Source organism: Triturus cristatus, chromosome 4_1, assembly GCF_964204655.1.
Source record: "Triturus cristatus chromosome 4_1, aTriCri1.1, whole genome shotgun sequence".
NCBI classification, from domain to species: Eukaryota; Metazoa; Chordata; class Amphibia; order Caudata; family Salamandridae; genus Triturus; species Triturus cristatus.
Genome location: NC_140585.1, coordinates 276,283,078 through 276,310,497, shown reverse-complemented (window position 1 = coordinate 276,310,497; position 27,420 = coordinate 276,283,078). Strand labels below are relative to the sequence as shown.

The 27,420-nt window shown below is 47.0% G+C and overlaps 1 protein-coding gene across 1 annotated transcript in view; it reads right to left on the bottom strand.

Moving 5' to 3' along the window:
• The window catches only part of TRIM24 (tripartite motif containing 24), an 868,915-nt gene that overhangs the window by 224,338 nt on the left and 617,157 nt on the right, over positions 1-27,420 (bottom strand). The gene's annotated exons all lie outside the window — the stretch shown is intronic.

Below are 27,420 nucleotides of genomic sequence, written 5' to 3'. Positions count from 1 at the left end.
AGCCCTCCAATAATGCCATCAACTACTTTGTCGCACCCCAGACTCTCGCATCTAGCGATTCCATCCTACTCGGCGACCTCTTTGCCACCTGGGCAACCCCAATGACCAGAACACTGCATGCCATCTGGAGAACCACACCAACATCAGACTCAAGCAGCTAGTCACCTCGCTGACCCATGCAGCATGACATACTCTCAAACCAGTCTTCTCCGCCAGGGAAAAAAATCACCTACAGCCCGACCTCTCAACTCCTCTGGACCGACCACCACTTCGTCTACTTCACCTTCACCAAACGCACCGTACAGCACAGCATGAACTGACCCCCCGGCAACTGGAACAAGGTCACAGAAGAATATCTTCACTGCCTCTCGCAACACAACCATACCGCTGACATCCATAGATGCCAATACATCAGCACGCAACCTCGACCGATGGATCTCCAACTGTGCCGACGCGCTGGCACCTCAAGAAAACGTCCAGCAATCAACACTCCAAGACAGCCAATTGGTTCACTGCTGCCCCCCCCATGAATCCGATGCAACTGCTGATTTCTTGAGAAGAGTTGGAGGAACGATGAAACCTCGGAAGCCCACGGAGCCTTCAAAGCCGCCATGACTGCACACCACATCCTCCTCTAAACCACAAAGAAAACAGCAATCAAAAAAACATAATCAACAACAACGCACACAACAGCAAAGAACTCTTTGCCATCGCCAAGGAGTTTGTCAAACCCAACAGCGAGACCACAAGTCCCACCCTCCCAAGACCTCTGCAACAAACTCAGCACATTCTTCCACCACAAGATCAAGTAGATCTGCGACAGCTTTGACACCCAAGCCCAGACCATTACCCCGACACAACCACACGTGCTGCCTCCACGCCTCAACGGATCCTGCTCAGATGGACCACGATCAGCACTGACAACACCCTCAAGACCATTAAAAGCATTCACTCCAGAGCTCCCATGGAACTCTGCCCACACCGCATCTTCGACAGAGCCGCCATCGCCCTAAAACTATGCCACACCTTCAACTGCTCCATTGAGAACCCCACCTTCCTGACGACTAGAAGCACGCAGAGATCAACTCCCTGCTGAAGAAACAGTCCATCGTCCCAACAGACCTCAAGAGTTTCAAACCCATCTCCCTGCTCCTCTTCCCAGCCAAGGTCATTGAGAAGGCCATCAATGCACATCTCTGAGTTCTTAAAAGCCAACCACGTCCTGGACTCATCTCAATCCGGCTTCCGAAGCAACCACAGCACCGAAACTGCCCTCCTCGCTGCCACCGATGAAATTTGCTCCCTCCTCGACCGGGAAGAAACAACAACCCTCATCCTCCTGGACCTCTCCTCTCGGCCACCTTCAACACTGTCTCCCACCGCACCCTAAGCACGAGACCGCACGACGCGGGCATCCGCGACAAAGCCCTGGACTGGATCCATTCCTTCCTCACCGGTAGAACACAGCGAGTCAGACTACCACGGTTCCTCTCAGAACTCACAGAGATCGGCTGCAGAGTCCCCAGGGCTTGAATATAAACGTATACATATACAATAAAATATCCCCCAGTCATATCGTTAAAAACTCCAATTTGTATAGTACATAAAACACAGTAGTGTATACAATGCCTGCCCTATTGCAACATTATAACATTTAAAAGGCACAATCTAACAAGTTACTTACCTTCGGTAACAATATATCTCCATGAGAAATATATATTAGTTATAGATTCCTTACTTTAGATCTACCCCCAGGGGTCAGACTGGATCAGGAGAATTTTTCTCTCAGCAGTACCCCTGCGCCTTGGTAGATGATGCCGGTCGACTCGGTGTTCATCGTTGGCGTTGTGATCGCCGGAATGACGTCGCAGTATCTACTTAGACGCAGCCCCTGTGCGCTGACGTCAGTTCTATTACACAACATTCAACGCCAGAAGTGCAGAGCCATGCAAGACACTGACGACTAGTGCACAAAACTAGGGCCCTAAAAGGGAGTCCCTTACTCTGGAAGTTAGTTCGCAGAACGGGGAGGGTGGGTGGGTCAGTAAGGAATCTATAACTAATATATGTCTCTTACAGATATATCGTTACCGAAGGTAACTTGTTCATCTGAAAGACTATTAGTTATAGATTCCTTACCTTAGAATAGATACACCAGCAATACCAACTCCGGAGGTGGGCCTGCGAACTAAGTTCACACCAGAAAGTCCAGGAGAACTGAACGGCCAAAGAAGCAGTCTCTCCAGACTTAACTATCCAGGCAGTAATGTCAAGTGGACGTATGCAGTAATGTCAAGTGGACGTATTCAGTGATGTTCACAAGGCTGCCCAGAGCAGAGCGCTCCTAGGCCAAAGGGAGAATGAAGAGGAGAACCTCTGAAAGAGGGGCAGAAAGGGGATCCACAGCCTTTGTTCCATGTACAGGCGTATACCGTTTAAGGGTATGGATGCCTGGCTGCCAAGATGACATTACAGACTTTGGGAAGAAGGTCAAAAGCTGTCAACTGTCACCACTTGATCTCCACGCAAGGAGGTGGAGGCTGGACAGGCTCGGGTGGAAGACCTTCCCCTGCTGCTGTGACAGAAGATCCTCCTGAACAGACAGTCTGATTAGAGGATTGATGGCCATGGCCAAGAGCTCAGGCTGCCAGACTCTTCGTGCCCAGTCCGGAGTCACAAGGATGACTTGGGCCTGGTCGCGCTTGATCTTCTTCAGCACTCTGGGCAGAAGTGGTATAGGCAGAAAGGCGTGTAGAAGACTGCAATCCAACTTGCGACGAACAGCGTCGCCGAGCGAGTGCCGCCAATGCGCAGAACTGCCGGCATTGCACGTTCTCTTCAGTGGCGAACAGATCTACCAAAGCTCTCCCCACTGCTGAAAGAGACCTTGCACCACCTCCGAGTGAAGACGCCATTCATGAGCCATCATACACCGGCGGCTGAGTTTGTCCGCCCTGGCGTTCAGAGAACCTGCCACGTGTTGAACCACCAGGTACATGCCCTGATGTTCCAGCCACTTCCAAAGGTGAAGAGCCTCTTGACATAGGGTCCACAACCCCACCCGCCTTGTTTATTGTAATACCACATGGCGGTGGTGTTGTCCGTGAACATCTGCACTACTATTCCTCTGACAGAAAGAATGCCTTCAGTGCAAAACAAATCCCAGAGCTCCAAAAGGCTGATGTGAAGCCCGGTCAACCGGCACCGATTCGGATACAGGCCTGGATCCCTGCGGCGTCGAGCCCAGAGCCGCTGGCATTGAAGGCCTTGTCGATGTGCCAGAACGAGTAAGAAAAATCACTTGCTATTTCCAATTTATTTTGTAGTACTTTGAGACAAAGGAAAAACATTTTACAGCCAATACTTGTTTGCCCCTCTTACACTGTCGGCAGACAGCAGACACTTTCTTCACATCTCAAGATTTGCTCTTTGCGTAACACAGGGAAATGATTTTATTATATTCCTAACCCTAATACTGAAACGTAACGCCCTGAGGAAGCCCCAGCCAGATGGCTAGTGTAAGGGGGCCAAACACGTGTTGGCTTTGTATCAAAGCACTACGAAATAAATTGGAATTGGTTCCAGAGAACAAGTGATTTTTCTTACTCGTTCTAAATCATCGACAAGTTCTGTACCAGTAATGGGGAAAGGGTCTTCCATTGTCATGAACGAGTAGACCACACCAGATTAGCTCTATTGTTACAGGCTTGCTAAGACTCCGGACCCATTACCCGCCACTCCATGAATGGCATCGAAGGGCTAGAGCCCCCAGCCGAGTCCGCGGGGCGCAAAGGCGCGTCGGCAGTGTCTGGCTGCCCAAAGATGGAGTGGAGGGCTTCGTAAAATGCACGAACCTGGGCAGGGGACACTCCGCCTCCCATGAAGCGAGGGAGGTTTGGAGCCATCCCAGCAGCCTTTCGCGTCCCGTGGCACGTCTGCTGACGGACGGGGAGAAGGTGAAGAGTGACGGTGCTTCTTTGCCTTCTTCTTGTGCTTCGTCTTACCCAATGAAGAAGACTTTGAAGAGGAATGATGGTGGTGACTCCGCGACAGGTCCCGCAACCTCCCTCTCGACCAGAACCTCGAGCAGCTCGGAGCTGACTGACGGGCCTCCAGAAGCTTTCGAGAGAGACCGCTCCCGCAAATACTTCGGGTTCATAGCCTGACAGTGGGAGCGCGGCTTCGGGTCCTGGTCACACTCCAGAGGCACAACTTTAACTTGAAGCCGGTCTGACGATGGGAAACCCTACGTGCACCAGGCGTCGAACGACTCGAAAAGTTGAATAAGTGTTAGTCAAAAAATGACTAAGGGTACCACTCTCTCCGGATCTGTGCTGGCTGGCGCGTAAAAAGAAAGAATTGACGTCAGCGCACAGGGGCGCATCTAAGTAGACACTGCATCGTCATTCCGGCAATCACGATGCCAACGACGAACGCGGAGCCAACCAACACCATCTACCGTCGCGCAGGGATACTGCTGAGAGAAAAAACTCTCCGGATCCAGTCTGACGCCTGGGGTAATTCTAAGGAAAGGAATCTATAACTAATAGTCTCTTTCAGAAAAGGTCACCTAAAAATTCATAAACATTTATTTAATCTTAAGTTCTATACAACAGTCATCAATTTAGGTAAATCTGCTAAGAGTCAGATAAATCTACAAAACAATGAAAAGTACATAGAACTCTATTTCCCTAAATATTGCAATAGGCTTTCCGTATTTTAATGGCATTCAATTTGAAAAGGGCAGCATTATAACACAGAGGGGTCACTTAGTGTCGCCAGGTATCTCATAGCAGCTTTATGGCATCTAATGTTCTGGGCAACAAACATGGGCTTCACATAAAAAGACCTAAAATTCTGATACAATTTGTAGAATAGAAAGTGCAGTGTGCCTTGTTTACTTTAGCTGTCACAGGGGCATGGGGACGAATCGGAGGGGTGGGTGGGCCAGACCTCATGTTAGGAAAGGCAACTAGATGATGCACAATGCCACATCTCAATCTTACCAGCACAAAACGGTGCTGCATATTTGTTACATATAATATATAATTATTCGCCCCCACCTCCTGGTCCAAGGACTTAAAGAAAACTACTGAAGATTTTGTTCCATCATCTAGCTCACATTTATCCAATCTATATTGTAAGAAAGTATCTTTAATCCTATTCTTGGTTAGTGATGGAATCTGGTTACGGTCTGACCAGATTAAGAGATTAAACAGCTTACCAAGAAAAGAGTTAATATAGGATAGCCAAGGAATACTTAAAAACCTAATACAAAGCTAAGCAGTCCAGGGTAATAGTTCAGGTAAAGCTGGTTTCTTTCTTTTCCCATAGTGATACCCATAATAACAGAGTTCTCACCAAAAGGTAATCTTCTAAAAACTGCAGGCCAACCTCTGTATGACCAATAGTATTTGGGGCAGAGGGTGGCAAGCATAAAAGCCGTTAAAAAAAATTATTTTCCTCTATTTGCAAAGCAGAGCCATTAACATGGCCCCAGAGGCCTGCCCTATACGTGGCAGTGGTCACTCTGTTAGGTTTATATATAGCATTGATTTCCTTGATGGGTCAGCTGCCCAGTTTAGGGGGAAACTTGAAAATCCCCTGGGAGACACTACTCATTTTAGCTCTGGTATTCAATACATGCTGTGTCCATGGACCATTACTTGCAAATAAGATCCCCAGATAGCAGAGAGTATACCGAAACTATTGGGGTGTTCTCAATAAAAAAGGCTCAAAATGGCTTTCACGTTGGGCCACAAACCATGGTAAATGTTTTAGTTTTATTAATCACCAGTTTCTTGTTTGCCATGAATACACCAAAAGCATTCATCAGTCTCTGCAGGCCAACCGGTGTTCTTGCTAAAAGTTCTGCATTATCAGCATAAAGCAGCACTGGTATTGGGCGTCCTGCAGTTAGGGTAATCGCCTGCAGGGACTGTAGATAGCTGTCCACTACATTAATGAAAAGTAAAAAAAGTAATGGGGTCAGTATACAGCCTGACGAATTCCACGCCCCACTTTGAACCATGGAGTACATTCCCCTTGAAGGCCAAAACGGACTTGGCTGGATAGGTTCCCGTAGAGGCGTGAAAGAACCCCAACAATTGGTCTAGGTGCACCTAAAGAGATCAATGATGCCCAGAGTAGATTATGGTCGACTAAATCAAAAGCACTGCTCAAGTCAGCAAAACATAGGTATAAGGAGCCCGCCTTAGCCCTAATATATTTGCCAATTAAAAGCTCAAGATTAACACATTGTTCAACAGTCCTCAACTGCTTCCTGAAGCCAAACTGTACCGGTGTCAGAATAGATTGCTCATATGCCCATTCCTCTAACCTTAATAATAGGATTCTACTCATTTCTTTCATTGAGGAGTCGAAATGGGGAGATAGTTTTAAGGATCTGCTTTATTCCCCTTTTTAGGTCGAGCCTAGCAGCGCATGCGCTGCATGGCGATACCTGCTGTATCTGATCAGGTTGCTTAGGCCACGCGCACAGCTTTCAATTCCTTTGCTCTTATTGGCAAGATGTTGCTCTTTGGCCCGCCTTTGTGTGCGTTTATCACTTTGTGGGGACCACCCATGTTACATGTCCCCTTATATTCAGATTGTATTTCCTGTGTTTACAGCACTCGTTTGTTCACTCAATTTGTCCAGTGCCACGAACACAGCAGCTTTGTATCTTCCCTACCAGCACGTGCCAAAAGTCTGTTCTGGGCCTGGACAGCGGCCAAGGCACGGAAGCGGTTCCCATGGACGGCAGCCATAGAAAGGTGTGGGCTATGGCAAACATGACGCAGCACAAGCTTCAGGGAGAATGAGTCCCCAGGTGACCCCACTTGGCAGGCAGTTTATTAGCGTTATTGTAAATGCTATGACAAGTTAGGAAGCTGGGACGTGGAAACTCATTAACTAAGGCAAAGTCCGGACTAGCGCCCTGAGACCACTTGGCGTGTACAAATGACAAAAAAAAAAAAAAAAAAAAAAGCTAAATCATTCGTAACATTCCTGTGTGTGTGTGTGTGTGTGTGTGTGTGTGTGTGTGTGTGTGGAAGGCAGTGTGTGGGTGCTTCAGAACAGCAAACTGTGATCTTTGTCTTTACACCTATATTTTTATATAATACTTTTCCTTTTTTGTTATTTCTACAGGAATCTAGATCGACCCGATGCTATTGGACAAGGCTATGCTTAATAAATTGCATAGAATCTGAGCTCTGTGTATCAGGTGTGCATTTACTCCACATGTGTATCAATAGGAGCCAATGGCGACGCACTGGGTTCCGCTTGGTCAGACACCATCTGTGTGCTTCGTGTGTATCAATTTTTGACTGGATTAGTATATTCCGATTGTGCCTTAAGTGCACTTGTGTATTCTGCTCGTCCCGAATATGCGCGTCTGCTCATTGTGCGTCTCAGTAGCTTTATATGTGTGAGTGCGTCGGAGTGTGCATTTTGCCACATGCAGCAGTCTGCTTGCTAATTGGTGCATTTCCCGCCGCAACCCCCCTTTCGCCATCTCTGTAATTAGGCACTTCCATTGCGAGACCGATTGGCTATACCAATGCTTGTCATATATAGGTACAATAGATGTTCCCAGGAGGGTGGGATGCTAGGTGTCGACGCTGCATTAAATACCCAGGTCTAAATAGGCCCCCAGAAGTCTGGGAAAGATTTAAATACATCTATTGGTACTCCAGCTGGTCCAGGGGCTCGTCCCACAGCACTGGCCTGTATGGCCAGCATAACTTCATTAGTACTTTCCACCATTATGGGTCCCCAGTCATATACCAACCCCCACAAGTGCCCTGTGGCAACCTCGTTATTCCTTCAAAAAATATAAGAAAAGTGTGACAACCAGCTGTAACAGGGAACAAAGTAACTGAACTCAGGGATATCATCATTTTTTAAAAAAAGGTGCATTCACAGTGTCCCAGAACAACTTAGTGTTCTTATTCTCCGGCGTAAGGACAACATTTTCTCATGCTTTATTGAGTGTGCAAGGTCTTAATAGCCAAAATATCTGGTGGGGAGTAACTCATGGCATGTTTAAGGGACCGGAGGGCTTTAGTGCAGGCATTGTCAAACCATCTCTTTTTACTATTCCCTAATGTAGTAGGATGACAAATTAGGAGCAATTTTATGGCGCTAATAATATGATTAACGTTTTTAAACTATTAAATTAGGTACATTAGCCTCCTGGAGGCAGTAGTTGATTTCCCCATGATCAGTCACTACTATTTCCGTAGCATATCATTAGGATCAACATTCTCCCACTTAATTCTTACACCATTAGTCCTACTTGGAGTAATATAATTCACTGTAGGGAATAGGTCACATCTCTTACCCCAAAAATACATTGATAATAAAATCAGATTATGATCACTTCGGGCTGCCAGCAGTGTGATAGTTGTTCCACACACAGTGGAGAAGTGTGGCTCAATGATTAGAGCGGCAGACCCTGATGCAGAGGTCTAGCCCAGGGTTCAATTCCCCGCCTCGGCGGGTCTTGGGCTCAAAATTCCACGGACCTGATAATTCTCGCCTCGGTGCCATTCCAATCATGGAGTCCCACTCTGCAACTTTGGGCAATAGCTTGCTTAATCTCCACAATGGCCCCCACAACACTAAGGATGCCTGGCCTCCACCTTGGGGGTGCCCAGGAGTGGACGCCTCACAGGGAAAGCCAGGATGGGTTCCACAGCGGTATTCGTACAAGCGCCTTGAGACCCTTGCGGGCGAGTAGTGCGCTATACAAGTATCAATTTACATTTACACACAGCATTTACTGACGCATATATCAGTACATGGTCAATAATTGTGGCAGAATTTCTACCAATATATGTTTGAACCAACACCCTGTTAGAGTCGCAATCACACCGTAATAGCTGTAAATCATATTTGGAAACAATAAAATTCAAGGCTTCGCCATACTCTGTGGCAGAAGTGGTCGTTTCCCGCTCTATCCTGATCGGTGCAGCCACATGAATGTGCATCAGATAATGCACAGGCCTGTATATTAAATTTAACTGGTCATAATAGTACAAAATTTGTATGGATGGAGCTTAAAAAGCATTCCAGGCTGTGGTCAAGTGCCGTTGCCACCCTACTGTGTGTAAAATTAAAAATATTATCATAGAGGCCAAATCTTTCGCCCCCTTTTTCTTCAGCCACAATAATTGGAAGTGTGAAACCAGTGTTAAGATCTTTTTAATGATCCCCAAGATTTTATTAGAGATGAAGGTCAAAAGCCCCCCTTCTGCCCGCCCAGCTTGTGATGCTATTGCTTCTAAGAAGTATGAGGAAAACCCTTCAACATATACAGGGTTCGTACACCAGGTTTCTAGCATGCATATAATATTAAAGTCAGATATGGTATTAATCCAGTCGATATTCCCTATTTTATTTGCAAGCCCATTCACATTCCATATGGCAAACTAAAATCTTCTTCCCAAATATTCACCGGTTCAGTTTGTGATTGGAACAGCAGTTAATGCTGTTAGGTCGTTTATTTTTATTAGTGCTCTCAGACTTGGATATCTCCGCTCTATGCTCCGTTGCCAGGCTAGGCCCATAGTTAACATTAAGTGACAAATTACGGCCCTGTCCCTTACATAAGCCTTCTCTGCAGTAAATCGCAGTATCAACTACGCTTTATTCACTACAACTGAGTCAGTCATTATCTTCTGAAATACTTAGTACCCGATATCTATTTGACAAATCTGGGTCATGGAACGAGGGTAGGGTAGCCTTGATGCCTGTGCATTTTGGGGACTAGCATGGGGGTGATTAAGGCTTCTTAAGTGGCGATTAAAAAACAATGGGAGAATGGCCATATTTTAATCAGCCAATGATGGTAGTGCTGCCTTTGCATGGATATTTCCTGCCTATACTAGGCTTTTTTAAATTAACAACTATACAATGTCCCTCCAAACATTTAGTTAGGGGGCCAATCCACCTCACTCTCCTTGCAAATTGAATTTGTTGTCTGTAGCTGGTGAAAACAAGCATTTAGAGCTGAGCCAGTGGACAACTTCATTTTTTAGACAACTGCGGAGTCCCCGACTCCAATTTTCAATGAGAAAACAGGACTGCCACACAACATGCGGAGGGGAGATTAACAGTTGCTTTTCTTGAAGGTGAATAGGTTTATGAAAGGGATGTTTATTTATTTAGGCTGGATGATTTTGGCCTACTATAGGTGTCTGAGTAGGAGTCATAGTTATAGACCGCATCACTTGCCCATCCTTATTATTGAACTGGATCTGACTGAAGGCTGAGCTCACGCCAGATTGGTCGACAACCCCCACTAAAGGGGGCACAGTTTTTTCCTCATCAAGCAGGTCACATCTCCTTATCCCTTATTATGTGTGTACTAGATAGTATTTTACAGCAGGAGATAACAGTTTCAATTTCACACTCCAGTTTACCCAATTTCTTTTTAAGTGGCAACAATAATTAATTTACAATAACTGCTAATTTGTCCCAAAAAGGTTTCTCCATATCATTAATGTGGTCAAGGGGCTCCTGGAAAACTGATGGGTCAGCAAGGCTCCCATTCATAGTTACATTATTCTGGGACTTTCTTTTAACTTTTGCTGCAGATAGAAGAGCTGGAGTTGTGGGTGTCTGACATTCTGGCGACGAGGGTACCACCACTCCAAGAGCGTTCAGTGATTGATTAGCAGGGGTACCCTCCCAGCCCTCAATAGATCCATTATTTAGGCACTCCTGATCCTTAGGAACCCAAAGATCTTGCTCCACAGTAGGTGCCACAGATTCGCCTTCCACATTTGTCTCAGGTATACTCAACGATACGCGTCGCTCAGCCAAATCGATCTCCTTTGTTAAGGCTCCCACCGCGCACGCTAAAAAAGAGTTTACCTGGAGTGTTTACCATCAGTTCTTCGCTCTGATTGGCCAGTTCCCAACCAATCAGAGATCAGCTATGGAGGAGGCAGTTATGCCCCCCAAGCATTTAATGCATGTCGCAGAGCAGATGCGCAGCGGGTGCGCCAAAGGCAAGCCCGTCTGCACCCGTCTGCGCCGGGACATAGCCAGGAGCAAGGCACTCTGCTCCATCTGGGTCACACAGACGAGTTTACTCGCGTGAAGCGCTAGTTGCTCTGCAAGGTGAGGCTGCATGTGGGGATCACAGTTGGGCCCTGGAGGTCTGCCCTATTCTTTGCAGACAGTGCACCTTTGGGACTAACTCTCCCGTGCACCCCACTGACTCTGGTCCCAAGGTTCAGACCTACACTTTTTTCAGTTTAAACTGCCGCTCCCTGACCAAGCACCATGCTGAGGTGTTCGATCTCCTACAGGAACTCTCCCCTGAGGTCCAATTTTTAACCGAAACTTGGCTCTCTGAGGTATCTGTGGCCATACAATACCTGGCCCTCCCCGCTGGATATGTAATGAGTACTCTGAATAGAACAGTGTGGAGAGGGGTAGGTATCACAATTATACACAAAGCAGTCCACATGTGTAGCCTCGTACCCCAAGACATTCTAGACTGTGAGAGTGCGCTCTTTAAAATCACGCGGACAGCAAACTTCACTTTATTTTTTATTTTATTTTGACGGTTTTGTATAGTGCGAACAAGACCCTTGCGGGTATCAGAGAGCTCTACATAGCAAACATACGAAAATGAAAGACATGTACATATAAATACAAAGAATTATGTGAATACAGTAAACAGAATACAGAGATTGGCACATAACTACAGGAGTGTATAGGATAAGTTCAAGTGAATTTGGACATGAGAATCGATTTCACTTCTTTTTTGAAAGAAGCCGTAGATGGAATGAGTCGTTTCTGGGGGGTAAGGCATTCCATATCCTGGGGGCCATTCCTGAGAAGGTACGATTGTACGTTTTTTTTCTTGGAGAAACGTTGCGGTTTAAGTAAAAGGTTGTTAGAGCTCCTGGTAGACCGATTACCACCTGAAAGTACCAGTTTCTCCGCTAGGTACCTCGGGGGTTTGTGATGTAGTGCCTTATGAGTCATACAGGTGATTTATAACTGGATTCTGGCCTCAAAAGGTAGCCAGTTGAGGGCATAAAGGTCAGGGGAAATGTGGCAGTTTCTTTTGGTGCCTGTAACGAGTCTGCAGGCTGTATTGATTGATGCTCTGAGAGGAGCTGTCGTTGATTTGGGAAGACCACAAAGAGCGACGCTCCCATAGTCAACTCTGGGAATTACTAGAGATTGAAGTCATTTGCTGGTATGAAGGGTTTCAATTTTCTCAGTGTGTTAATTTGAAAATGTGCTCCTTTTGTTGCATCGCTGATGTGCTTCTGCATGTTTAGCTTATTAGCCAGGGTTATTCCTAGAGATTTAGCGGAATCAATGATGAGAGGTTGACCGTCGAGTGCAGTTAGGTGCTTCATCCACTCACGGATGATATTTGTTTGGTTGGGGGGAGCGATTCGGAGGAATTCAGTTTTTAGTGTGTTTAGTTTTAAATGGTTCTTAGCTAGCCAGGTCTGTGTCTTTTGGAGCGTTGAGTTAAGGGACTTGATGTCTCCAAGAGATTGGACCTTAATGTAGAGTTGCGTTTCTCTGGGCTACTTTTCTACCGCCCACCCGGTCCATCAAAAACTTTCAGAGAAGGCCTGGCTAATGCTATTACTGCATTAGCCCTTCAGACCGCTAACTTTAACGTTCTAGGTGACCTGAATCTCCATTTAGAGTTGCAGGAATCCCCTGACATTCTAAGTTTTTTCGGGGTCATAGCAGCTTGCCAATTGGCCCCGGGATCAGCCCACACTGCAGGGCATCTCCACTACCCCATTTTCTCTAATCTCCAGTCTCTGGAAGTTCAGGCACCCCTTCCTATGCCCTGGACAGATAATTTTCTCATTTCCTTGTGGCTACCACTAGCTGGCCCCAAACTACAGTCAAGCACCCCTGGCATAAACTCAGTCAGCTTTCTATGTGGCTTTGAGCACTCCGCCTTCAGGAAAATCTGCAAATATGGAAGAGGCCGATGTGCTCTTTCAGGGGTGTGTTACTCAAGCCTTGGACACCTGTATCCAGCTCAAACTCACACACTCAAAAAGCGCACGGGCTAATGTCTGGTTTAATGAGTCTCTGACACTTGCCAGAAAGAACTGCAAGGTCTTGGGAGCGAGCCTGCAGACAATTGTATGACCCTCAGGCTAAAACGCAGTATAGAAGAGCGATCAAGGCATATAACAAATTGGTCCGCAAGACTAGGGCAGCACACTACGCTAACCTGATCAGCACAAGTACTAATCCTAGTAAAACCATATTCTCTCTTTTGAAGGACCTGGTCAAACCTCCCTCTGCTTTGGGCAGTATCATTTCCTCTAGTCTACAATGTGAAGTGTCTGCCGAATTCTTTCTGAAGAAGGTCGAACGCATCTACAGTAGCTTTCACCCAGGTGACACCTCCAGTGTCTCAGGGAGGAACGTGTTTGTGGGCCCTGAGATCTACTCTCTCGCCCCCTTCTATTTCTCCTAAAGCTATGGAAGCACTGTTTATTAAAGTAGAATCAGGGTCTCCAGATGACCCTATGAGACCTGATTCTTTTCGAACATTCCAACAGTGTCTCCTGCCTGAGTGCTTGGAGTTGATTAACCTATCCCTATTCTTGGCGGTGGTCCCAAAGTGGTCTCACCTACTGAAAAAAGCAACACTAGATGCGTCCAAGCCGGAAAACATTCGCCCAATCTCGCTACTGCCGTTCCTATTTAAAATTATGGAATCACATGTTAATTCGATCCTAACTCATTACTTGGAAGTAAATGCAATACTAGACACATCCCAGAATGGGTTCAGACCTGGGCATAGTACGGAGTATGCTTTGCTGATGGTCATAGAACAGCTGCGGACCACCTTGGATGCCAGCAGAACTATAGTGTTAGTTCTGCTAGATCTGAGTGTGGCTTTCGACACGGTCTCCCTTGAAATCCTGCTCCATCGCCTGGAGGAGATCAGGGGTCAACAACAATCAATCAATCAATCAGGACATTTAAAGAACGCACTACTTACCCGTTGGGCCTCAAGGCGCTTAGGGGGGGGGGGTGCCGTTACTGCTCGAACAGCCAGGTCTTGAGCTTCTTCCTGAAGGAGAGGTGGTCTTGGGTCAGGCGCAGGTCGGCCGGGAGGGAGTTCCAGGTCTTGGCGGCCAGGTAGGAGAAGGACCTTCCTCCTGTTGTCGCTCTACGGATGCGTGGGACGGTGGCGAGGGCGCGGCTGGCTGAACGGAGGTGGCGTTTGGGAGCGTAGAAGTTGATTCGGTTGTTGAGGTAGCTCGGGCCTTGGTCGTGTAGGGCTTTGTGTGCGTGGGTGAGGAGACGGAAGGTGATTCTTTTGTTGACGGGGAGCCAATGCAGGTCTCTCAGGTGTCCGGAGATGTGGCTGTTTCGTGGGATGTTGAGGATGAGTCTGGCTGAGGCGTTCTGGATCCGCTGGAGTCTCTTCTGGAGCTTGGCGGTGGTTCCGGAGTAGAGGGCGTTGCCGTAGTCCAGTCGGCTGGTGACGAGGGCCTGGGTGACTGTCTTCCTGGTCTCCGTGGGGATCCACCAGAAGATCTTCCGTAGCATGCGCAGGATGTTGAAGCACGCCGACGAGACGGCATTGACTTGTCTGGTCATGGAGAGGGAGGAGTCCAGGATGAAGCCCAGGTTGCGTGCGTGGTTTGTCGGTTTGGGTGCGGTGCCCAGGGCGGGGGGCCACCAGGAGTCTGCCCAGGCGGTGGGTGTGGAGCCCAGGATGAGGACCTCCGTCTTGTCTGAGTTCAGTTTCAGGCGGCTGGTCGTCATCCACTCGGCTACCTCCTTCATCCCTTCGTGCAGATTGGCTCTGGCGGCGGCGGGGTCGTTGGTCAGGGAGAGGATCAGCTGGGTGTCGTCGGCGTAGGAGATTTTGTTGAGGTTATGTTGGTGTGCGATGGCCGCGAGGGGGCTCATGTAGACGTTGAAGAGGGTAGGGCACAGCGAGGATCCTTGAGGGACGCCGCAGATGACTTCGGTGGCCTCTGACTTGTACGGTGGCAGGCGGACTCTCTGTGTTCTTCCGTCGAGGAAGGAGACGATCCATTCCAGTGCCTTCTCCTGGACTCCGACGTTGCTGAGGCGTTGCACTAGGGTGCGGTGGCAGACAGTGTCGAAGGCCGCGGAGAGGTCTAGGAGGATGAGGGCCGCTGTTTCTCCGTTGTCCATCAGGGCTCGGATGTCGTCGGTGGCGGCGATGAGGGCGGTCTCGGTGCTGTGGTTGGCTCGGAAGCCGGACTGCGAGGGGTCGAGGGATCCGTTCGTCTCGAGGAAGGCGGCCAGCTGTTTGTTGACGGTCTTCTCGATGACTTTGGCTGGAAACGGGAGTAGCGAGATAGGGCGGTAGTTCTTGAGTTCGGTGGGGTCTGCTGTAGGTTTCTTGAGTAGAGCACTGACCACAAAGCCCTTTCTTGGCTCTCGTGTTTCTTGGCCGACTGGACATTCCAAGTAATTGCCCCTCCTTTCTCCTCCCACACACACCCAGCATGCTGCGGTGTTCCCCAGGGGTCAGCTTTGAGCCCTAGCTTATTTAATGTCTACGTGAGACCATTGGCTCTGTTGGCCAAAGCCCGGGGCATCTCCCTGGTGTCATACGCAGATGACACCCAGCTGGTGATCACCTTTTCCAACAATCCCAGCCAGGACGTGGCAAAATTCAAAGATGATTTGATGGCCATCTTGGAGTGGATGCCTGCTAATTATTTGCAGTTAAACTCAGCCAAATCCGAGATCCTTTTGGTAGGCAGGGACTCCCATCTCTGGGGAAATTAATGGTGGCCTCCTGCTTTTTGAATGCCCCCGTACCCAAACCTGTGGTGAAGAACTTGGGTATTATGATGGATAAAGAACTTACTTTTGAGGTTAATGCCAAATCTGTGGCTGGAAAATGTTTCGGACTTCTGCAATGCCTATACTTGTTTTTTGGATTCTCAAACGTGTCAGCTGATCATCCAAGCCTCCATCCTGGCCAGATTGGATTATTGTAACGTGTTACTTCTAGGTCCCAACAAATCAGTGATTAAAAGATTGCAGCGTGTTCAGAACGCTGTGACTCGCGCTATCTTTGCCCTCCCTAAACACTGTCATGTTTCCAACCTCCTCCACCGCCTACACTGACTACCCCTTGAACAAAGAGTTTGTTTCAAAACGCTATGTATCACTCATAAGATTCTCTCAGGCATCGGCCCAGGAATCCTGAGTGATTTATGCTTCTATTATGTACCCACACGAGCGCTGTGCTCGACAGACCTGCTCCTTGCCAAAATCCCACGAATACAGAGGGTCAGATTAGGTGGTCAATCTTTTAAGCGGTTGCCCTCCGACCCATGGAACTCCCTCCCTCTACATATTCATAGCAACCCTGATCACTTGACCTTCATAAGGTGGGTGAAGACTTGGCTCTTCTCCCACTGTTAAAATTCTCGCACTGCCTCCCGACTCAGTGTTCTACTTCAGCGCTGGGACGCCTTGATGCTGGGACAGCCAATGCGCTATACAAATATTTTAACATAACATATGGCGGTCTGCTTAGGAATGGTACTTGACTTAACAAAAGGTTTAGTACTTCCAGCCTTACGTTTAACCATTTTGCTTTTGTGAGCTAAGTCTGTAGAACACCTGATAAAATGTCAGCAGCAATAAATCACTTACTAACTTGCTGGTTCACTCTGCTTTCAAAGGCACTGGGTTCCCTCTGACAGACTTTACCCCGGCCCAGGGATCACAAGAATCAGACCAAGAGGGTAGGCCCGGCCCAGCCTCTTCCTCCATTGTGGTCTACAGCGGTTTCCGACATTATTTCGCACCTATGCACCTGGCTTACCTGGTGTAGGTATCCTAGTTCCTGTTGTATCCACGGGTGGGGTGACTCTCTAACTTTCTTTCTTTCACTGGTTGTCTTCAAGGTCCACTGGGAAGGGTCCTTCTGCAAAACTGCAAACACAACTTTCCAATTGACTTCTATTGCGTACGTGGCTCTGTTTCCACTCTGCACACAGCCTCCGTGGGGTTCCTGCGTAATTACCATGGGTGGTTTCTTGTGACTCTCATGGTTCAAGTCCTGACTTTGGTCGCAGTTAACATTCCACTTTCGTAGTATATGGTTTGGTCTCATCCTGGAGACCACTATGTATTGTGCTTACTTACCTATTAGCAATTGAGGTATAGTGTGTGTGTGTGTGTTTATATCTTCGGTTGGAGATATACCAATGTGTTAGTGTTGTGTAATAAATAGACCTATTTTTAGAACTACACTGTGTGGTTCTTTTTCGTTTGACCTACACTACATGATTGGATCTGGTAAAACAAGCTGCTTAACACTCCTTCTGGACTAAGCCTAAAGGCTGCTCTCCACAGCTACCACTTAGAGAGCTTTCCATGGTTGTCTAGGACCACTAAAATCCCCATAAGGGTTGTCTGGATTAGTGCAAGGTGCTTCACTTTAAGTGTGCACTATATACTACGCCAGCCCGTATACTGGTGGCAATGGTGGGATTTAAGCCTGTACTATTTTACCAGCTAATCTAGGTGTGGTTAGAGGAAAAGCCATCATTAGCATTAGGCACATATAAATACTTTTTGTAAAATAGAAAGTTCTACTGAACTTTTTGGATTGTTAGCGGAGTGTATAGCACAACCCTTTCTACATTCCTTTTGAAGTTTAGTTTCCACTAGAGTAGGTAGGTGCAACACCACACTACACCTAGTTTACCACGTCTTTAGTGGGGTAAGCAAGTTTATCCCATCTTCTTGAAACAGTGGTCTTAAGCTCCAGGAACTTAGGACCCAGGCTGCATCAAGGAAGTTAAAGACAGGTAGCAACCCTAACACTCAGTAACTCTTAGAGCGGATGCTGCAGGATGACCTCCAAAAAGCTGAGAGGTCAGAGGGGCAGAACAGTGTGGCTGGGGTAGCTCCAGAAGATGGGTCACGGGCGGTTCACCCCAGTGACACTAATTCTGAGCATGACCAGGAGGCATCTGATGACTCCACACTGGTGAACTCTGATTCCCCAGGGAATAGTACAGATAGTGTCCCCTAGAGGTAGGTCCCCCTTTATTCCTCCTGGGAGGGTGCATAGAATGCAAGGGAGGTCTGGATCCTACTCTGTTAATTCCAATGCCTCTCACAGTTCCATAGGGACCTCCATCGCTAGTCAGAGGGAGGACTCCTTAGAGAGGGAATACCACCTGCTTAAGATTGAGAGAGCCAATCTCGGAATCAAGCAGGAGCATCTGGCCCTTGATAAGGAAACCTTGGAAGTACAGAGGGCTATGAAGAATTTAGGACTAGAGTCCCATGATGGCTGCATTAGTGTCCCAAGGGTCAGGGAGCAATATTTTGATGCTAGGAACCTGAGCAGTATAGCTTCCTTACCAGGAGGGGGATGATATCCATAAATGGATCACTGCCTTGGAGAGGGCCTGTAGGGTACAGAAGGTCCCTCAAGGGCAGTTGGGCAGCTATCCTGTGGCTCTCCTTTGCTAGCAAAAGCACAGATAAACCTTTCACTGTCAAAGAGGAAGATACTGACAACTATTCAGTCTAGAAGAGTGCCCTCATTGATAGGTTTGGTTTAAAAAATGAGCAATGCAGAGTTAAATTCAGGGACACATACCCAAGACTGGGTTGACTTTGTAGATCGTGCTATTAAGGTTCTGAAAGGCTGGCTTCATGGAAGTAATGTGCATGCCTATTAGGGTTGTTCAATATATTGATGAGTGAGCACATCCTTAATAACTGTCCAAATCAGTAGCTGCACCAGTACCTGGTGGACTCTGATCTGACCTCTCCCGAAGAATCTGGGGAAAAGGCAGACAAATGGGTCTGCACCAGGGTCAAGCAGAAACATCATGGTGGTGGTGGTGGTGATGGTGGTGACCAGAAGAAGCAAGATTCTTCTAAGGCCCAAGAGAAGGGTGGGGAGAAAGGTAAAGACAAAAAAGTATTTACAAGGTCCCCTAAAGTCTTCCTCTGGGGGTGGGTCCCAAAACTCATCTTCCTTTGGCACGAAACCCTGGTGTTACCTGTGTAAGGAGAAAGACCACAGAGCAAGGGATTCCAACTGCCCTAAAGCTAACACCAAAGAACCTACTACGACTGCCCCAAGGCAACTAGCACCTCTAGTACCAGTAAAAGTAATAGTAGTGCTCCAAAGGGATTAGTAGGGTTAACATTGGGTTCTGAAGTGGGTCCTGGCCTAGTCAGAACTCCCACTCAGGCTGTCCTTGTCTGTGACAGTGGCATGGAATTTCCAACTTTACTAGTAAGTGCAACTAACATGGGCTAGTACAGTCCGCAGCCTCTGATTAATGGTCAGGAAGCTGTCACATACAGGGACATAGGGTCCAGTGTCAATTTGGTGACAGAGAAACTCGTGTCTCCTGACTAAATCATACTTTATCAACTTTACAAAGTGCCCAATGCAAGCAATGTCAGGACTGATCGTTATTTAGCAGTTGTACATCTCAGCTGGGGCAGGGTAATTGGCCCTAAAAGAGTTGTGGTTTACCCAGACCTACCTGTGGACTGTCTGTTGGGTAATGACTTAGAAACTTCAGCCTGGTTTGAAGTGGAGTTCATGACACATACAGAGAAGACTGGAATCTCTACGAGTGCATTAGCAGTTGCTAGGGCTCAGGCCAAACAGATAGGTACTGTGGGAGTTCTGGATCCTGTAAAAATGGACCAGCTAGCTCCTAAGAGAAGGAGCAGGAAGGGTAAGGAATTATCTTCCTTCTAGACTCCCACTGAAGATCAGTTTCCTGAGGGAGATGATCCTAGCCCCTGTGAAGGAACTGTCCTAGAGGAAATTGGGCCTGACATGACCGAGTTCTTGGGCGCAGGGGGCCCTTCCAGGGTAGACTTTAGTCTGGAGCAAGCTGTTGCTGCGGCGTTAGGGAATGTCAGTGGGTCCCATGGGAAGTACTGGGAAGAAGGGCTTCTGTTTTCTGAGTGTAGAGAAGCCTGGTGCCACCAGGAGGTTGGTTATACCTCAGAAGTTGAGGTGTTTTCTTCTTTCCCTGGCACATGACATTCCGCCTGCAGGACATCTTGTGAAAAGCATGACTTGGGACAGGCCCTCACTTTCAGAGGCCCCACTTGTCTGAGAATACCAAGGAGTTTTGTTGCTCCTATGTCACCTGCCAGGCCAGTAGAAAGTCAGGGGGCACTAAAAAGCCCCTTTAATCCCACTTACAGTGGTTGGGGTTCCCTTTGAGAGGGTAGGTATAGACATTGTACGGTCTTTACACCTTCAAACAGCATCTGGACATAGGTACATACTAGTGGTGGTGGACCACGTCACTAGGTATCCAGAAGCTCCTGCTCCACTACAGCTCCTGTGGTGGCTAGGGCCCTCCTGGGAATATTTTCCAGAGATGGGTGTCCTAAGGAGGTCTTCTCAAACAGAGATTTCATGTCCAGCTACATCACTGCTAAGTGGAAGGAGCATGGTGTAAACTACAAGTTTACCACATCCTATCATCCACACTGCAATGGGTTTGTTATAAGGGTACAACAAGACCCTAAAGGGTATGATCATGGGACTACCAGTAAAGTTGAGGCGTAAATGGGATGTTTTACTACCCTGCCTTCTCATTGCCTACAGTGGTTCCACAGAAGGAGGAGGGCTACAGTCCATTTGAATGTCTGTTTGCACATCCAGTTAGGGGTCCATTGTGTCTGGTTAAGGAGGGATGGGAGCAGCCTCTCAAACCACTTAAACATGACATAGTGGACTATGTACTTGGCCTGCGTTCTCGTATGGCTGAGCACATGAAGAAGGCCAGCAACAACCTTCAGGCCAGCCAGGAGCTTCAGAAAGCTTGGCATGAACAAAGGGCTGTACTGACTGTTTACCAGCCAGGACAGAAAGTGTGAATGTTAAAGCCTGTGGCCCCAACAGCTCTCCGGGACAAGTGTTGTGGCCTATTTGGTTGACCTAGGTACTCCAAGAGGTTCCCACAGGGCACTTCATGTGAACTGCCTACAACATTTTATTGACTGGGATGACATGAGCTTGCTCATGGCCACTGATGAGGGATAGGAAGAAGAGACTGACCCTCTCCCTGATCTCCTCTATCAGGATACAAACAGATTGTAGACCGGTATCTTAGTCAGTTTTCTGGTCTCTTTCTGTGACCCTAGTCAGACAAGGATTAGTTACTTACCTGTACTCCTAGTTCTCTTCCAGGGGTATCCTCATCAAAGTCATAAGCATTAGCATATTTCCGCCCATGCGCGGGACCCCGGAAACACTATATTATATGTGCCCCACATATAAATATCTATATATAAATATCTATATATATAAATATCTATATATATATATCTCTATATATATCTATATATATCTCTATATATCTCTATATATATCTATATATATCTATATTCACTGAAAAAACCATAGGTTTCACACATGTTATAGTTAGCTGGACATTTTACTGATAAAAAACCAATGAAATTCCCCCGTTATAGTTACTGTAGGCAACTATAACTCACGCGACCGTAATCCTCTGCTGATGCTAATACTGTATTTAGACACTTATTTGCCCATGTCTTCTTCCATTAAATTTTAGCTATACATGTATTACAAATATTTTTTTTTCATAAAGACACATATGTCATCAGCAGAGGATTACGGTCGCGTGAGTTATAGTTGCCTACAGTAACAATAACGGGGGAATTTCATTGGTTTTTTTATCAGTAAAATGTCCAGCTAACTATAACATGTGTGAAACCTATGGTTTTTTCAGTGAATTTGCAAGGTTTTTTAAATGCTAATTCCTAACTATAACGTGTGTGAAACCTATGGTTTTTTCAGTGAATTTGTACGTTTTTTTAAATGCTAAGTTACTTTACGCCATTTGTGGCGTGCGCGCCCACTTAACGCAGTTCGTTCCGTGCGCGCACGGTGCGCTTCGCGCACTGTGCGCGCACAGTGAGAACGCGGTGCGCTTCGCGCACCGCGTGCCCACGTTACGCTAGATGGGCCATGAACGCACGATGCGCTTCGCGCACCGTGCGCACATGGAGGTCATATGATGAGCATCGTTGTGAGAGGTAAAATATATGTTTTGTTTATCTCTGATGAGCCATGCACAAAAGATGCCCTTCGAGCACCTTTTGCACACGGGGTGGGGAAAATGTGGATTTTTTTTTTTTTTTTTAATTATTTCTTACCGTACGCGTAATCGGCGAAATTTTCGAAAAAATTAAAATTGCCTTTTTTCACTTGGGGGATCGTTGGGGACTCCCTCGACATGGCTAGGTGCTTGGGAGCTGTGTAAACAGCCCCTTTACATGATTTGCACTTTGTTTTTCAACCCCCTGTCAGAGTGCGAGAGAGAAAATGGCGGCCGCCGCTTCCTGGTTTCGACCGATTCGAATGTTTACTAAGATCTAAGGGCCAATCAGAATCGCGCTCGCGCACGCCACCGTACGCGTACGGTAAGCGCACCGTAAGCGCACCGTAAGCTGCCACAGATATATATATTGATTTAAAGGCTATTTTCTCAGAATCTACTGAACAGATTTACACCAAACCTACAAAAGGCACTTCCTTGACCTGAGGACTACCTCTCTGCCAAATTTCAAGTAATTCTGTTCAGCCGTTCGGGCTGTAGCTGTGTCTAAAGGTCCTATGGAAAAATGCATGGGAAAAACGCGTTTTGGGACCCCCCTTTTATCTCAGCCCCCGCTTGACGAATCCCCCCCGAGACTTTCAGGGTAGGAGCGGAGCGTAGCGCCCCACCTATTTTGAAAAATTCGCGAGGATTCGTCAACCGGTGCCAAAGTTATTCAAAATAGAATGTTGCGGATTTCCTATGGAAACGTGGTCCTAACTATAACTACCTACTGGCGACCGCCAGTAGGTAATATATATATATATACACACATATATATATATATACATATACATATATATATATATATATATATATATATATATATATATATATATATACACAAGCAATAGCGGCCTAACCAACATCAGAGCTGAAACATGCTGTAAGGAATTTCCACTAAACACAAAGCATGCATTAGAAACAGGAGAAACAACCATAAAAAATTGTTTAGAAACTGTTTTAATGAGCAGTATACAGTAGAAATTCTCATACACCACTGAAAGCATAGTAAGCTCCCAGGCTGCATTGCAAATACCCAGTCTAACAAGACTAAAAAGCTAACCTGTAGCTGCATAGCAATAAACTGACACCGTGCCTTTAAGGCACACCTAACCCCCAAGCTTCCCATCATGCCTCAGGGGTGGCAGTTAGCTCAGTTGTTCTTTGCGGACACTGAAAAAGCCATGGCACAAAGAGATGACCACATCTGTAAAAGGTAACTATCCTTTGCCCGGGGAGGCGGGAGGGTTGCTTATGACTTTGATGAGGATACCCCTGGAAGAGAACTAGGATTACAGGTAAGTAACTAATCCTTCTGTTCCAGGGGATCCTCATCAATAGTCATAAGCATTAGAATAGAATAGCGAGCCTCACCTCATCTCCCTGCGGGCATAGGAAAACATAGAAATATGATCAGAAAGCTTAACCAACCGAGCTCGGATAGAGTAAAAAAACTATCCAAACAGATTCCTCAAGGAGGCCTGAGCATCAGCCCTCGTAGTAGTGCCTCGTAAAGGTATGAACTGATTTCCAGGTCGCTGCCTTGCAGATCTCTGACATAGGGACGTCATGCAAGAAAGCAACTGTGGCCGCTATCCCCCTAGTGGAATGAGCCTTTGGGGTTAACGGTAAGGAATATGCTACTTACCAGTATGCATCTGTTCTTGGCATGTAGAGCTGCAGAGCCACACACTAAGGATAAGATCGCCATCTGGTGTTGGGCTCGGATGATTGCAGGTTGTTGTTGTCTTCGAAGAAGTCTTTGGTCACGAGATTGGTGACTCATCCCCTGGACAACAGTGCGCATGGGCATCCACTCCATCCTCAGATTGTTTTTCACCATGATGGGAAATGGAGTGTGTAAGAAGTAAAGAGAAAGGATGTCCATGTGTAGTGTCTAATTAAGACAAAGCTGGAACGGATACAGGTCCCGGGGAGGCGGGTGGGCGTGTGTGGCTCTGAAGCTCTACATGCCAAGAACAGATGCATACTGGTAAGTAGCATATTCCGTTCGAGGCATATGAGCTGCAGATCGCACACTAAGGATAGACTATATAGCAGTGTCTCCCCTAGCGGTGGTCACCTGTATCCATTGCAGCAATTTGGAATAGAGTTTTTATGACAGCTAGGCCTACTGAAGCTTGTTGTTTGGATTGCACATCAACACAGTAATGCTTAGTGAAGGTGTGTGTAGTAGACCATGTGGCTGCTTTGCAAATGTCTTCTAAGGGGATGTTCCCTAAGAATGCCATAGAGGCCCCTATTTTACGCGTGGAGTGCGCCCTAGGGGGAACGGTAAGAGTGCATTTAGCTTTTTGGTAACATATTTGGATACATTTGACTATCCATCTGGCGATACCCGATTTGGAAATAGGGTTGCCTTTATGTGGTGGAGCGAAAGCAACAAACAGGGGCTTGGTTTTCCGAAAAGGTTTGGTTCTGTCAATGTAATACAGCAAGGCTCTTTTAACATCTAAGGTATGAAGTGCCCTCTCGGCTACTGAGTCTGGATTAGGGAAGAAGACTGGCAGTTCCACTGACTGGTTTAGATGGAAAGGGGAAATGACTTTAGGGAGGAATTTTGGATTCGTCTTAAGAACCACTTTGTTCCAATGTAGTTGTAGGAAGGGTTCTTCGAGAGTTAAGGCTTGTATTTCACTTACTCTTCGCAGGGATGTGATTGCGATGAGGAAAGCCACTTTCCATGTTAGGAACTGCAGTTCGCATTTGTGCATTGGTTCAAATGGGGGACCCATGAGCCTTGTTAGAACAATATTAAGGTTCCACACCGGGGAAGGTGGTAACCTTGGAGGAATAATTATTTTAAGACCCTCCATAAATGCTTTAATGGCTGGTACCTTAAAGAGGGACAGGTGTTGTCTATTTTGCAAATAGGCTGCTAATGCCGCTAGATGTAGACGTATAGAGGAATACGCTAAATTGTATCTTTGCAAGTGTAATAAATAGCAAATTATGTTTTGGATGGAAGCATCCAGTGGTTGTATGCCATTGTTAGCGCAGTAAATGGCAAATCGTTTCCATTTTGCAGCATAGCATGCCCTAGTAGTAGGTCTCCTGGCTTCTTTAATGATATTCATACAGTCTGGAGGAAGGTTGAGGTACCCGAACTCTAAGACTTCAGGAGCCAGATTGCCAAGTTCAGTGTTTGAGGATCTGGGTGTCTGATTTCTCCATGGTTCTGGGTTAAGACATCCGGGGAGAGATGCAGTTTTTGATGTGGAACTAGCGATAGTTCCAAAAGTGCGGTGAACCAGGGTTGACGTGCCCAAGTGGGAGCCACTAGGATGAGTGTCAGCGACTGTTATTTCAGTTTGCGTACCACAAATGGAATGAGTGGGAGAGGCGGAAAAGCGTACGCAAATCTGCCTGACCAGTACATCCATATTGCATTGCCCTTTGACCGTGGGTGTGGGAACCTGGCGGCGAAGGTTGGGCATTTTGCGTTTTCTTGTGTGGCGAACAGGTCTATGTCTGGTTGTCGCCACTTTTGGAAGAATGGGAGTAAGACTTTGGGGTGTAGTTCCCATTCGTGTATCTGCTGTGTGTGGCGACTTAAAAGGTCGGCCACCTGGTTCTGAACCCCTGGGAGGTGTTCTGCTAGCAGGTAGATGTTTCGGGGAATTGCCCATCTCCAAATTTGTTGCGCCAGTTGGGACAGTTGTAGAAAATGTGTCCCTCCTTGTTTCTGTATGTAATACATTGTGGTCATGTTGTCTGTGCGGATGAGGACAGTTTTGTTTTGTAGATGCACTTGGAAGGATTTCAGTGCTAGGAACACCGCTAGAAGTTCTAGGTGATTGATGTGGAGCTGTTTTTGTTGAGTGGTCCACCTTCCCTGAGTGGTGTGTTGAAGGACGTGGGCTCCCCACCCCGTGAGAGATGCGTCGGTGGTCAGCACAACTTGTGGAAGGGGCTCCAAGAACGGCCGCCCTTTGGACAGGTTGATGGTGTTCCACCACTTCAGTGAGCGAAGTGAGCGGCTGTCCACCAACACCAGATCGTTAAGTTGTCCGTGGGCCTGATTCCACTGTTGTGCTAGACATTCCTGTAAGGGACGCATTTGAAGGCGTGCGTAGGGTACTATGGAGATGCATGACGCCATCATGCCTAAGAGTTGCATGAACACTCTTGCGGGGAGAGAGTGTTGTGTTTGAAATTTTTTGATGAGACTTTGTATGTTGGCTATCCTGGCTATGCTGGGATAAGCTACGGCTTTGGCTGTGTCTATGGTGGCTTCCAGGTATTGTTGTACTTGGGAGGGTTGTAGTTGAGATTTGGGATAGATGATGGTAAATCCCAAGTTGTGTAGGGTTTGAATAGTGCGGTGAGTGTGGAGAACGCATGTGTCTAGAGTATTGGCTTTTATGAGCCAATCGTCCAGATAGGGGAAGACATGGATTTTTTGTCTCCTGAGATATGCTGCCACAACTGCCAAGCATTTGGTGAACACCCTGGGTGCAGTTGTTACTCCGAATGGGAGAACTGTAAACTGATAGTGCTGACCATCTACCACGAATCGTAGATAGTTCCTGTGAGCGGGATGCATAGGGATGTGAAAATATGCGTCCTTGAGGTCTAATGTGGCAAGGAAGTCTCCTTGTTGAAGTAATGGAAGGACCTGTTGGAGAGTGATCATGTGGAAATGATCCGATTGTATGTACTGGTTTAGTAGTCTGAGGTCCAAGTAGTCTGAGGTCCAGTATGGGTCTTAAGGTTTTGTCCTTTTTGGGAATGAGGAAGTATAGGGAATATACTCCTGTGCCCTGATGTTGTAGTGGAACAGGTTCTATTGCATGTTTTTGAAGCAAAGACTGTATTGTTTGAGGAGTGTGAGGTGGTGAGACGTCATGGGACGGTGCCTGGGTGGTATGTTTAAGGGTGGGTTTATGAGTTCGAGGCAGTAGCCAGATTGGATAATTTGTCTTACCCACCTGTCTGTAGTGACGGTATTCCAGACAGGTAGGAACTGTTGAAGTCTGCCCCCGACCGGAGTAGAATGGTCTGGGGGGAGTGGTGGCAAGTCACTGTTTGGTGGCTGTAGAGGTGCAGGTGTTGTTGTTGTTGTTGCCCCGTCCTCGGCCTTTAGTATTGTTTCCCCGATAACCTCCTCTAAAATATCCTCTGTTAGGGGATGTTTGACCTGATGCCTTGAAGGTGGAAGAGTTGTCTGTTCCCACATTTTTGGAAGCTCCTCTATAAAAGGAGCGACGAAAGGAGCCCCTGGGTTGAGTAGACTGCAATGCTCCCA